General features: G+C 41.0%; 1 protein-coding gene across 2 annotated transcripts in view; it reads left to right on the top strand.

The window, feature by feature from the left end:
* Positions 1-13,907, top strand: part of NCOA3 (nuclear receptor coactivator 3) — a 156,101-nt gene that overhangs the window by 14,518 nt on the left and 127,676 nt on the right. For both annotated transcript variants that reach the window (XM_044986386.1, XM_044986385.1), the window contains exon 2: positions 3,527-3,603. The gene's annotated coding sequence lies outside the window, so the exon portion shown is untranslated. The remainder of the gene's footprint in view (positions 1-3,526; positions 3,604-13,907) is intronic.

Below are 13,907 nucleotides of genomic sequence, written 5' to 3'. Positions count from 1 at the left end.
GTTGGCATGTACATAACTTGGTGATTACTATATGTGCAATCCTCTTACTTTAAAACTTTCTATTTTAATCAGAATCAGTTTTTAAAATCTATAATTGCAGATGTATAACTTTGAGCAGGCTAAAAGTAGTCTTGTTTAAATTAGGGAATAACATTTTTAAAACAGCATCCTTCTTTTTAAAGCAAAAAAAATAAAATCTAAGTAATAAAGGGAGGAAACATAACCTAAACATCTCTTTAGATGCTAGGAACGTTACATGGCGTTGTATATTGATATACTGCTTTCTTCATTTGTAAATCAATGACGTACAGCTATTTATAGTTAGGCTTGTTTAAAAACCTTGGTTTGTAATTAAAACTCCTCATCTGGAACTGCTTTCTTAAGAACATAACTAAGTAGAAAGGATTTTATTTTTATTTTTATTTTATTTGGGCTAATATAAATATAATTTATTGGCCTGGATCTTATTGATAAAGTATGGCTCCAAATCAGGGAAATGAAGTCCAAAACAGCTCTTTATGAACAGTTACCCTCTTATGTTTAATAAATATAAAGAATATGTCCTTATTAAGGGAAAGAAGGACATTAGGGTTGAACTAGAAGACTTTTATTGTATTGAGCAGTCTGCTTTATTCAAGATCTAGTTTTCTGTATACAGCTGTACTAACTTGGTGAGCTTCCAGCGGTTCTATATCGTATGTATAGCTTGGCTGGAAATCATTTTGAAAGTCCCTTCAAAATATACTGTACTTATCTGGACTTCAAATGAAATTACTAAATCCCTAATTACTACTTCCCTCTCTGGTGTGGTGTGTTTCAAAATGGCTATGTAACGTTTCTCATACACCTCTACCTCGATATAACACTGTCGTTGGGAGCCAAAAAATCTTATCGCATTATAGGTGAAAGTATTATATTGAACTTACTTTGATCCACCGGAGTGTGCAGCCCGCCCCGAGCTATGCTTTGCCGCATTATATCCAAATTCATGTTATATCGGGTGGCGTTATATCGAGGTAGTGGTGTATTTTGGTTCAGTTCTCTAGGTTTTTATTGCTACTGGTGATGCTTTTATCTCAAAACTTGTTTAAATTATGGGCTCTATCAAGTCAGAATTCTAGAGCTGGTTGGGCTTTAGTTTTGAGAATTTGTTTTATAGATCTCTTAAGCAGTGGAAATTTTCCAAGATTCACAAAAAATAGATTTGAGGTCCTGGCCTTATAACTTCTTTATAGGAAGAGAGATAGGAAAAGGGACCGCAGACATTCTGGATGTCAGCCTGTTAAATTTTCCACTAGTTCCTTTAATAACATGCAGGCATGCTTATGCTATTGGTATTTCGGTCAGCAGTTCCACTCTGAGTAGAATTTCAAGGTTCTCAGTCAGTGATGACGTGATTGGCCAGAGTTTTTTATAGAGAGCAAAGCATAAGTACATTTACACTTCCTAGTTAACACTAAGTTCCTAATTAACAATGCTTGTAATTAATAGGTGAAATGAATTATTACACAAAATCAAAGTATTATTGGATCTGTGCAGAGTGTAAATACCCATGTTTGGGGTTATCCCTTTTTTCTCTTCCTTTTGGCATCCAGATTGTCAATCTAGACTATAATTTAAAACACGAAGGATTTTATATTGCAGAGCTGGAAATTTGATTGGCAGTTCTGTAATACATTCAAGAAAAAAGGACCAGTTGGTGAGCAAAAGTAGTTTAACCCACTGGTTAATCTAATCTGACTAACCCAGAACAAATCTGCTGCCCAACATTTTGTGTAGAAAAAAGGAATTTCCGTACTGAATAGACCTGAGGTCCATTAGAAGCACAAGATGCTTTGGAGGATGCCATATTAGGCCTCATCCAGATCTGTAATAATAGACTGCTTTAAACACTGTAGTGGAAGAGATTAAACCTTATGCAGTTTTTGTCAGTTATAACTCTGGATGTTGATATTCCCTCTAAATGTCCAGTTCCTTTTTGAATATTGAATTCATTTAGGCCAAAAACTTTACAAATTAATTACACATTGTTTGGAAAAAGGATTTTCTTCTTACCTGATGAATTTCACAATTTTTTTTTTTTTTTTTAAATTTCATTGAATGTCCCTTTGCCTTTTCTCTTGTGAGGCAAGGAGACCAGAAGTTCCTAGTCTACCTTATCATCTTAAATTCTGAAATATCCTTTCGGACATGAGGTGAGCAGTACTGCCCACAGTTTTCCAGATTAGGCCACAGCATTAACTTTTGTATAACAGCATTTTAATATTCTCTGTATTATTCACTAGCCCTTTCCTTGTGTAACAGTACACCTTGTTTCCTTTATTTGACCACAACTGCACATTGAACAGAAGTTGCTATTGAGCTGTCTGCAAGAAGGACAAGAATTTATTCTTCGCCTTTTTGTGCACCCACAATATAAGAATTTTTTAAAATCTTTATTCTGCAATTGATCTGCCTCAGCTCAAGATTTCCTCCACTGACTCTTGTCTACAATCTTGTTTAACTTGTCGCAGGTTATTTACATGTGAAGGTGTCTTATGAGAACAAAGCCAGAGAAGAGGATGCTTTCGGGCCACTTAGTGGACAGTGCGTAAACATTTTGTAATCCACCAAGTCAAGAATAGTCTGTCAGAACAAAACTCGTTTTCTAGAAGGCTCTGACAATCAGCTTACATTAGCTTCAAAGAACAAGCTATCAAAACCCCAACTTCAAAATACAGTCAGTAATGGGTCAGTCCATGACATGTCTGGAAGTTATAAGTCGAACTCAACTGCTAGATCCAATATACGGCCAGCTGTAGAAGTTGAGACTGTAACTGCCTGGGAGGGCTAGTGGTGGCTAGAAAACATTGAGCTCACTCAGCACTAAAAGTCAGATATAAACTGCATAAGTGTGGATTAGTGGCAAGAGTAAATGTTCTGTAGTTGATAAATACAATCAAGGTCTGACCATGTCTAGAACAGACTCCCACTCCAAAAGTAGAGTGGCTTCACCTGCTTCTGGAGCATATGCCTCCAGGCCTTGAGCAGGGCTCATGGAGGTATATATAACACCTAGGTTTCTTGCCTGTTTTATCATGTGAAACTTTTTTTAGACCTCTCTCTTGTGCTATTTAATATCTTTAATCTAACTTTCTTAAAATGTAGTAATTATAAATCCTAAAATGCTAAACTGTATATATCAAAGTTAAGGTGTGCAAGAGTCTTACTGAAAAACAACTCCACTCATTTGAATGAAGATTCCTATTTGAATTTTACTTCAATTCTATATCTATTTACTAGAATACTGCAGAACACTTGAAATCAGACTGAAATATATTGAACACTGAATTTCTTCAGTGGTTCTGCATAAAATACTTTTTTGTAAAGTTCATTTTTGTGTTCCTTAGAAATGAATTCCTAATAGCTTCATTTTAAAAATATATTCTGGAGCTGAGTTAAGCCTTAGGCATGCTGGACTGTCTTTCAAAATAAGACTTTTGGCTGGCTTGGAAATACTAAAGTTTGTCGTCTTGGTTTGTTTCAGCACTCATGAAAAGTATTTTGAGAAGACCAGTTTTTAGAAAGCTACCACTACACTATTTCTGAACACCAAAAAAGCAGGTAAAGTTCTGTCTATGAAACACTAATTCCAGTGCATATGTCTGTGTAATTGCATTACTAGTAACTTTAAAAGTTATGTAAGTGAACAAGCAGATATTCTTAATGCCCTTTTGAAGAGGGAATTTAATAGAGCAATGGAAATTTACATAAGGCTTTGTAAAATATGAGGAAGAGGGCCAGTGAGGAGTATTTTACTTTTTGCCCAAGTGACTTCAAATTTTATTAAATCTTAATATGAGATCTTTTAAAAGCAGTCTCTCCAGGCACCAGTGAAAAGGGTTTGGCCATACCCACCCCAAGCTGTCAAGTGTCTCCCCCTCTCATTTTCTTAATGTCTTTTTTTCATGTTCTATTCTAGAGCATTCTAACACTTCCTGAGTTTACGAGGCCTAGGCCTATCGTATTCCCAAAGCGACAGCCCCATGTAGAGTAATTGTGTGAGGTGACCACCAGGCTTCATGCAAGTGCCTAGTCTTTGTTGATAGCATTTCACTGAGTAAAAGATGATAGAAGGCTCTCTCATACATCCTTCTTTTAGCACGTGACTAAATACGAGTTGCATTAGTTTTAACAACTTTTAAATTTAAACTGTTGTAAACCCATCTTTAGACACTTATTTGGGTTCAGATTAAACCTGTTCCTAATTGACTTAAGAAAAATTGAAACAATCCTGTCTTAAACTGGCCACATGACCACCTTCACTAGTTCAACTAAATTGGCTTTGAAATCAGCCTTTAGTTCAACCTATGCAGCTTTCACATATAGAAAAGTCCTTACCCTAACAAAGCAACTTTTGACTGGCAAGATAATTATAGAAGCTTTTATAATTTCCCATTACCCAAGTAAATGGGTATGAATATTATATTGTAACATGCACATGTTGAACTGAAACTTATATGAAGCCACTGTTTCCAAAGACTTCCTGTTCCCCTTAAATGTTTAAACCTGTGCTAGTTTTGGGGATTGTTTTGTTAAAAAAAAAAAGTAACAAATCTGAGGCAAAATGCTTATCATTTTGGGTTGGAGGAGCTGTTGGATTAGTTGAGGTGTCACAGGGTAACTGGCTTCTTTAAGAGGGAGCTTGGTCTAGTGCACCTGTGATTAGTTGCCTCCTAATTGGTCTTAGAAGAAGGCACATGAATCCTACAAGGGAGGAGGCTGGGTGAGCCAGCATGTGAGGAGCAAGGAAGGGGGTGACTGAGAGCTGCCTAGGATAGACAGGGAAGCTGCAGAGAGTGGGAAGGTCTGCAGGACCTCATTGTGAATAGTGAGGGATTACTAGGAGATCCAGGGGCAGGAGGGCAGGTTAGCTTACTGATCATCCTGAGCAACTGCTGAACGCTGGAAAAAATAGAGCCTGGACTGTTTGGATAGAAGTTGAGACTGGTTACTCGGATGGATGGCCTGGAGAACGGAGTCCTGGAACAAGCACAGAAAAGAACTGAGAACCAAATGCTGGTGGACTCATGGGTGGGTGTTCTGGAAGTGATCCCTTTGGAGAGGGAAATAGAAAATTGCTGTCTTAAAATGTTTACTACAGAAATGGAAAACTGGGTTTGATCATTAGGGTTCTCAGGATTACTGCGCACCTGCATGAATAAGTCATGCCCATAGGTGGGTCTTTGACTTGAATAGTGAGAGAGATTTTTCCCTTGGTCTAGCCAAGAGCACAACTGAAGTAGGGCACACCTGTTATGCTGCAGGGGGCACCCAGTTGGAGTCACCTTATTATAAGGTTCTCTGGGTCAATTATTCTGCTGTACCAGTGGAGCCTATGGTTTATCTGCCAACACACATTGAAACTGCAAACTGCTTTGTCTTCGCTAGGATTTTACCATTTTAGTTGCTGTGTGATAGGTAACATATGGTAAGAAAACACCTCTCTTGCTAGCGAAGACAAGACTATACAGGCATGTCTTCACTATATTTAGCTGATACACTTCTGTATCAAGTTTGTTCTGAGGTTAAGCTAAATATGTAGTGTCTAGTCTATCTGTCCCGAGAGTTATACACTCCAAACACTCAGATTAGCATGTACAAACATGTTTTCTGACAGATGCTAAATTCTACTGTAGAAAAGTCCTCAGTGGTTTGTTCATTGAGCTTTTATACTGAAAAAATCATTTAATTTGTGAGGTCTAAACTAGCCATCCAATGCCACAAAGCAGGATGGAGGACTGAAAAGAGCACAGGTACAATATTAACAGCACTTTCAATTGTTTCAACAACACTAGTTTTGTGTGTTTGTGTTTGCATAGATCAGTGGTCCCCAACATGGTGCCTGTGGGTGCCATGGCGCCCGCCAGGGCATTTATGTGCGCCCACCTAGTGCCCAGCAGGGGACCTGCCGGGGACAGAACTCAGGCTGCAGGCGCGGTGTTCTCTGTTCCTGGCAGGTGCGGGGCCTGCCTAGTTCCCAGCAGGGGAGAGAAGCTGTGGCCCCACGCCTGCCAGGGACAGAGAACTCTGGGGCTGCAGGCTGCGGGCGCTGTTGTTCTCTTTCCCTGGCAGGTGCGGGGCCGTGGCTTAAGCTGGAGAGAAGCTGAGGCCCCGCGCCTGCCGAGGACAGAGAACTCTAGGGCTGCAGGCGCGGGTGTTCTCGGTCCCTGGAAGGTGTGGGGCCCGCCTAGTGCCCAGCAGAGAAGAGAATCCGGGGCTGCGGGCATCAGTGTTCTCTGTCCTCGCGTCTTTTCTCCGGCTTCTCTCTTCTCTCTGGATTCATATATTATGTAATATTAAATGTTTTTGTATTTAATGTACAAATACAAAATAAGCCTTGAAAAATTGTTGGTGCCCGCCACACTCTTCTGAAAACATTAATGTGCTACTGGTCACAAAAAGGTTGGGGACCACTGGCATAGATTAACCATACTAGTTTGCCAAATCCTATTTTAGGAGACATCATTTTTTGTCCCTCAAGAATTGTTTTTATAGCTTGCTTTTTGCAGTGTAAATATTAGTTTAAAACACTTCTAACGAGTTAATTGTGGATTTTGGGACAGTATTTTACTCACAAATTAACTTCTAATTATATTTGGAAGTACTACTCTTCTTTTCCACAAGCAAGCTACGTACATGATTCAGTGAGTAGCTTCTGGCTTTGAGGAAAACTCAGGAAGGAAGGAAAGAATTTTTTCAGTAGGCGTCTGATAGCAGAAATACTTGCTAGCTAGCAAATGTTCTGCTGCTGAATACTGATCTGATTTAAAAAAAAAAAGTAATGAAGTGAATTCTCGGCAAATAACTTACTAGTGAGACTTGAAATAATATTGGTCTGTACTTAAATGCATGCTTGAGCAAACGGTAGTGAATGACATCTATTTTTTTCTTCGTTTTGAGGATGACCTAACACTTATGGGGCAGCTTAATTTAATAGATCTCTTTATATAAATGAGTACTAGTTCACTTTTCTCTGTATTTGTCCAGAAGTATCTGCTTATCCCCTCTTAATAGGAGGATTCTTTTTTCTGGAAACATGAGCGAATGAGCTCAGTTGTGAGACTATGGTGGGTGTCTCATTTGTGGTGGTATAACTTTAAATTAAGAGAAGTAGTAAGCTTTCAGTTGAGCAGACTGTCATTTGATTATATAAATGTCTTAAGTTATTCCTTTCAGTTGAACTGGTACTTTAAAGAACTCCAGTTCTTTAAAAGTTAAACCCTCAGATGAAGAACAGATGAGACTGTCCTCACTTCTAAAAAGTAAAGTGCAGAGAAAGTTGCAAGGAATAGTCACTCTATCCTTCATGCAGATATCTTCAGTCAAAAGCAATCGCCTGAATATTCAGTGTAGCTGAGCGTGCATGTATTACACAAATCCCTACATTAACAGAATGCTGTTTGCGAAGTCAGCATTCAAGTTAGTAAATGCCAGAATTAAGGTTGCTTGTACAACCTTAATTTGCCCCTTTATGCATTATGATGATCTTTAATTCCATTATCACATTGAGCAAACTAAAAAAAAAAAAAAATCCATTATGTGATACCATATTGACACCCATGGGGGTCATCAGCAGGGTTGAAACCTTTAGCCCATTGTGGAGACCTGTACAGTTGAGTTAAAGGAGTAACTGGTAGCTGTAGTAAATTGTCGTCTATGAATTAGCACTAGAGGGGGGTGACTATTTTGCCAGTGGGTTTCACAGATACTTGCTGACAGTGAAGGAATGATGGGGGGGGGGGTTCCATTTCAGACTCTGGAGGAGACCGTGCTCTAGAGGACACATTCTTCTGTCCATTCCCCTGAGTGTGATCCCTTTTTTTTTTTTTTTTTTCCCCCCCATTCCCTCCAGCCAGTCCCTGTTTCTTGCCTACACCTGGCTCCTCATACCAGTCTCGGGGCTTGGCTACACTTGAAAGTTGCAGCGCTGGGAGTTACAGCGCTGGTCGTGCAGCTGTGCAGGAACAGCGCTGGTGTGTGGCCACATTTGCAGCATTTGCAGTGCTGTTGGGAGTGATGCATTATGGGCAGCTATCCCAGCGTTCAAGTGGCAACAACATGCTTTTCAAAAGAGGGGGGTGGAGTGGGGTCTAGTGTGACAGGGAGCGGGGGGAGAGAGAGAGTGGATTTTTGGAGCCAACACTGTGTGTTTAGCTTCCTGCCTTGAAAAAATCAGAAAATGTTTCCAACCCCTTAGTCTTAACTCTTAATTGCAAACAGCCTGCCTCCAACACGACTCCCCGCTGTTTCACTCCCTGCCTGCCTGCCTCTCATATGATTTGTTTACAGCCAGGTACAGATTGATCAAAGCAAACAGGAGCTCTGTTTGTTTTTTTAGATAAGCAGCACCGGCAACGGAGCTCGTTCACAACAAAACAAAGAGAGGCTGCATAACAAAACAAAGAGTAATTTAGTTAAAAGCATTCTGGGATATCTCCTAATACCCTGGAGACCAATTAAAGCGCTGGTGTGTGGCCACACTTGACGAGCAGCGCTGGATCACCAGCGCTGCAATGTTTATTCCCCAAGCAGACCAGCTGTTCAGCCAGCGCTGCAGCCAGGGAGTTGCAGCGTTGGATGTGCCTTGCAGGTGTGGACAGTTACTAATTGCTGCGCTGGAAAGCCTCCACCAGCGCTGCAACTTGCAAGTGTAGCCAAGCCCTCATTCTCCTCATCTAGTTAGTCCACTCCTCAGGCTTTTCAACCCACTCCCATTGCCCAGCAAATTCCAGACTCCCTATCCCAGTCAATCTGTTCCAAATCTCTCTTCACTCCTAGTCCCTTGCTTTTGCATGTGATTGATCTTTATATCCAGAAAGATTTGAGAATATTAAGATTCCAATTTACTAGCTTTTTTTTTTTCCAAAAGCAAACTGGGGGAAAAACAACAACCCAGAAAACAAATTCCACCATGTGGAACCATAGTGACCCCCAGCTTTGGTCATCTGCAGGGTTTGGGCCATTAGATGGGATTCACAGCTATTTGCTGATCAGAGGGGAAAGTGTAGAGATTCAAGACTCTTGCGTTCAGTTCCAGGATCTAGAGGGGAGTGTGCTCTAGTGGTTTAGAACCTTCTGCCTATATTCCCCCCCCCCCATTCCTCTGCTTCTTTTCAATCCCCTCACTTCTGCATTCTAAATCAGGCTGGTTTCTTTTTCAGCTGGGTGCCAGTAGGAGATACATTGAGACCCTGGGAAGCCCATGTCCCTCCTCTCACTTCTGGTGTCTAGTACCACAGTAACCCAGTACAGCCATTGCAAGGAGGGTCCTTCTCAGCCTTACACAGAATGTGCTCCATTGCTCTATGGGGATTGTGCTTGTGCAGTCAATTCATACATAGGAGCTGTGCAGGGCTGTAGCATGCTCTGTATGGACAGAATACCTGGCTGCTGAATTCTCCAAACTCTTAATTCTCTATGGAGCATGTTCAAACAACTTTTCAAAGACCCATAACTTGAGCCCAAATTTGGGCTCTGTTTCAGAGGACTGCAAGATGCTTATTCTTGACCCCCTTCCCAAATTTCATGTCCCTGCTCCAAAGCATGGAGGTATTAGTGTCTCGGATTCTTACAATACATTTTTTAACATGAACTGAATAATGTTGGTCCTTAATCTCGCTCTTGGAAATGGCTGAACCACTCTTGCTGAGGGTTTTTGAAAATATTCAGCCTGAGGCAGATGCCGGACATTAGACATTTGGGTTGAAATTTTCAAAGTTTGCCAAAGTTATAAGCAATTGAAAACAGCATCTTACAATAGAAAACATTAGGCAGCCTTAACTACAGATGTTGCTTCCTCCACTACTTGTTTTTAACAAGGCTTACTTGCCAATGGTAAGTAGGAGGTGCTCCCAGGTAAATGTGCAGGTCTAAGACATTCTGGCAAACTTGACTTTTCATAGAAAAATGATACCTGTGCAGGGGATTTTGATTTTGAAAATTTTGATTACAAATGTAAAAGTGTCATTTTGAGTCCAACAGAGCTATGAATAACAAAGCAGGCTCTACAAGTTTGTCTTGCTTGTATCGCTCAGGTAACTTTTTCAAGACCTATTTTATAAGATTAGGGAATAAAATGGGTAGGATAAGATGCAAAAACCACTAACTGCATTCGGTATCCAAAGATTCCCATGTTTGAAAGGAATCATGATGGTAGTGTTTCATGTTGAGGTATATGCTTTGATCTAACTTTAAGGAACAGGTTGCAACTTTACTGTCAAATCCTGTTGAGGCTTTTCTTACCCTGGAAGGAATTTTGGAGTTCTACATTGTATTCAACCTCCTTCAACCCCAGCGGAGGGCAACAAAAATCCAGCGGAGGGCAACAAAAATGATTAGGGGGCTGGAGCACATGACTTACGAGGAGAGGCTGAGGGAACTGAGATTGTTTAGCCTGCAGAAGAGAAGAGTGAGGGGGGGATTTGATAGCTGCTTTCAACTACCTGAAAGGGGGTTCCAAAGAGGATGGATCTAGACTGTTCTCAGTGGTAGAAGATAACAGAACAAGGAGTAATGGTCTCAAGTTGCAGAGGGGGAGGTTTAGGTTGGACATTAGGAAAAACTTTTTCACTAGTAGAGTGGTGAAGCACTGGAATGGGTTACCTAGGGAGGTGGTGGAATCTCCTTCCTTAGAGGTTTTTAAGGTCAGGCTTGACAAAGCCCTGGCTGGGATGATTTAGTCGGGTTTGATCCTGCTTTGAGCAGGGGGTTGGACTAGATGACCTCCTGAGGTCCCTTCCAACCCTGAGATTCTATGATTCTATGTTTTCTTGCCACACAATCATCAGAGTTTTAAATCCCAGGTTTCAGCTACTGTCCTAGCTACAGCATGGATAGGACTCGTGTTAAATCAAGTCAATGCAAGTTAATCAGCTGAGCTTGCTGTGGATCAGCATGAGGATGCATACTTTACCCTCTTAGGTAGAGGAAAGGAGATGGAGTTACTTCCAATGCTCCCAGGCCCACCAGTCTCACAATCAAGAGGCTGGGACTGGGAATCACATGGGATTACTACATGGCAATGTGAATTACTAGTGCCTATAATGGCCTTGAAATTTCTCAACTTCTACAGCATGCTTTAGGAATCTTAAGAATGAGAGAATTCCTTATGGCTTCACTAAAGTGTTAGCATTTAAAATCTCAGTGGATGGACTAGCAAATTTTACTTTTCTTAGTAACCAAGTTTGGCTGTGACAGTAAATGTTTTTTGGCAACTAATGCAATTAAACCTGTCTGTCCATGAGATTACTGTAGGATGAAAACAGGTGGGTAATTCTGTTAATTCATATAAATGAGAATTACTGAAATTGAATTGATTCCAGAAACATACTTTAGTGCTGCTGCTAAAATTCGGGTTTTTAATCACTATTTTCATGCTGTTAGATAAAACTGACTGCTGATGAATGTAATAGTCTTTCTTTTTTCAGATTGAAGAAAGATAGGGAGGTCTTGCTGTAAGTGAAGTTTAAAAAAAGGAAAAAACCAAAACACACTCCACGAAACTTATTAAATGAGCATATGATTTTTAAACAGACGAAATGAAACCTGATTCTTTTTCCATTAGACTTGCTTAGGAATTCAATTCTGCTGTAGAAAGACTAGGTAACCAGTGTACAACCTTACTCAACAGGTATTCAATTATCCAATGTACTCCCATTTATCCAAATAGCATGGCAGGATATGGATTTTTAGTTGGATAATAGGGTGTTTGGATAATCGAGAGGGAATTGAATAAGGAGTGTGGGAAACACAAGTAAGATGTCAGACTACACAGTAATTTATTGTAAAATGCACCTTTATTGAAAAGTAGACAAATGTGAACTTTGCTAGAGAATACTAGCTTGCACAAAGCAATCATAGTAATCAGCTACAATATGGCAAAGAACTCTGTTATAGCAGCTTTCTTTTTATTGTGCTATTTAATGTTCTGTTGCCTGCATGCATAACTTTCAGAGGAGCAAGGTGTGCATGTAGTCAGTGTTCGGACTCTCCATCCCAAGTTAAAAAACTATTAAGTACAGCAACTGGTTCAGAGGCTGTCAGTACCTGATCCGAAGGTCCTGCTACCTTTGACGACTCCTTATCCTCCTCAACTGAGTCCACTAATTCTGTGTTGATCTTGAATGTTCACAACAGCTCACCATAACCTTCATCCTGAGTATCACAGCCCCTCCTATTCCTGGACAGCCTTTGTTTCCCAACTTGTCTGCTCAGCAATTGCATGCAGGGCATCTTGTTTCCTTAATTTCCTGGGAAACTCTAACCAGCTCAGCTTTGGGTTCATGTAGGACCTTTTTTCTCCCCCAACACCTGGCTGTTTCATGCTGAAGCCTGGACCACAATTCAGCCAATAGATAGCAGTCACCTTTTATTGTTAGCATCTTAATTTAATCTGTGAGGTTCAGTAGCATGTGTGTGGTGAGGACGTTAGCCGACAGGCTAGCCCTGTACAAATGTCCAAGGATTGGTAATGTTCCTTGATCTATAGGTTGGAGTTTTGATGTTGGTAGGCAAAAATAAACACTAGACACCATCAGCTGAAATGAGCTGATCAGAATCATTGTCTATAAAGAGAATATCATGCTGTGGGAGGTCTAATGACCACAAACCCATTCCGACAGCTAGGACAAAGTTGGAGTGGAACCAATGTTTAAAAAATGGTGGCATTCACAAATTGACTTTGTGTAGTGTGGGACACAGGAAATATATGCATCTGAAGCATCGGGGACACCTGGACTTGCTGATCACAAGCAGCTTTAGACCATGTATTCCTGTGTCATTTGTACAACACCTTAAGTCTGTTCTTTTTCAAACCAGGGATGAACTTCTCAGACCAACATGCAAGTGTCTTCTGGAAGCATTTTCCAGAATGTCTGCTTTGACCTCGTCATAGATCTGGTCAGCCTTCAGACCCTCTCTAACTGCATCCGTTCACACACCATTTTTCTAAATGGGGCTATGTTTGCCATGCAGGAAGACAACAGTTAATCAGCAACAGACAGCTGACTTGTATCATGCTGCTTCTTGAAATGACTTAGCCATTTCTCACCGCTGCCAAAAGCGGTGTCCACACCATTAATATTTTGATGGAAATGGATAGCTTTTTGCTTTAATATAGTTAACGGAACACCTGTTTCTCGACCTATTTTGAATAAACCAAGTGCCTCGTCTTTGCCCCTCATATTCTTGCCGTGACTGGGACCATCTGGGTGATCCATAATAGAGGCATACGCTCTCTCAACTTCTCATGCACTGTGACTATTGCATACTGTGGCATTGCTGATGCAGAACTTTTGGACCACATGTACAATCCACTCCCTGTTGTCAGTGCACTTTAATATTCTTGGTTTCTGCTCATTATTGAGTATGGGGTGTTTTTGTCAACTTAAATTCATGTATTCAGAGACATGCCTTAAACTGCCTGATTTTTATGCTGTTTCTGAGTAGCTGCTTGTCACGGAGTGTGGGGGAGCCAGGGCCCTGCACCCCTGTCTTCCTGCGATTCGCCATGACTCTCAGCCAGCCAGTAAAACAGAAGGTTTATTTAGACAACAGGAACACAGTCCAAAACAGGTTTTGCAGGCACAGACAACAGGATCCTCCCCAGTTAGGTGCATCTTGGGGTCCCAGGAGCATCACAGCCCCCTTGGGGGGTCAGAGCCCTGTCTGTGCTTCCCTCCATTCCCCAGCCACCTCCTGAAGCTCCTCTCACTCTTCAGCCTTTGTTCAGCTTCCAGGGCAGAAGTGTCACCTGGCCTCTAACCCCTTCCTGGGTTCTCAGGTTACATGCTCAGGTTACATGCTCAGGTATTCTCTCTACAGCCAGTCTCCCATCCCCCCAATGCAGATCATCCTCCCAGGCCAAC

Source organism: Mauremys mutica, chromosome 13 (genome assembly GCF_020497125.1).
Source record: "Mauremys mutica isolate MM-2020 ecotype Southern chromosome 13, ASM2049712v1, whole genome shotgun sequence".
NCBI classification, from domain to species: Eukaryota; Metazoa; Chordata; order Testudines; family Geoemydidae; genus Mauremys; species Mauremys mutica.
Note: the sequence above shows the minus strand (reverse complement) of the source record. Positions and strands in the feature narration are given on the sequence as shown.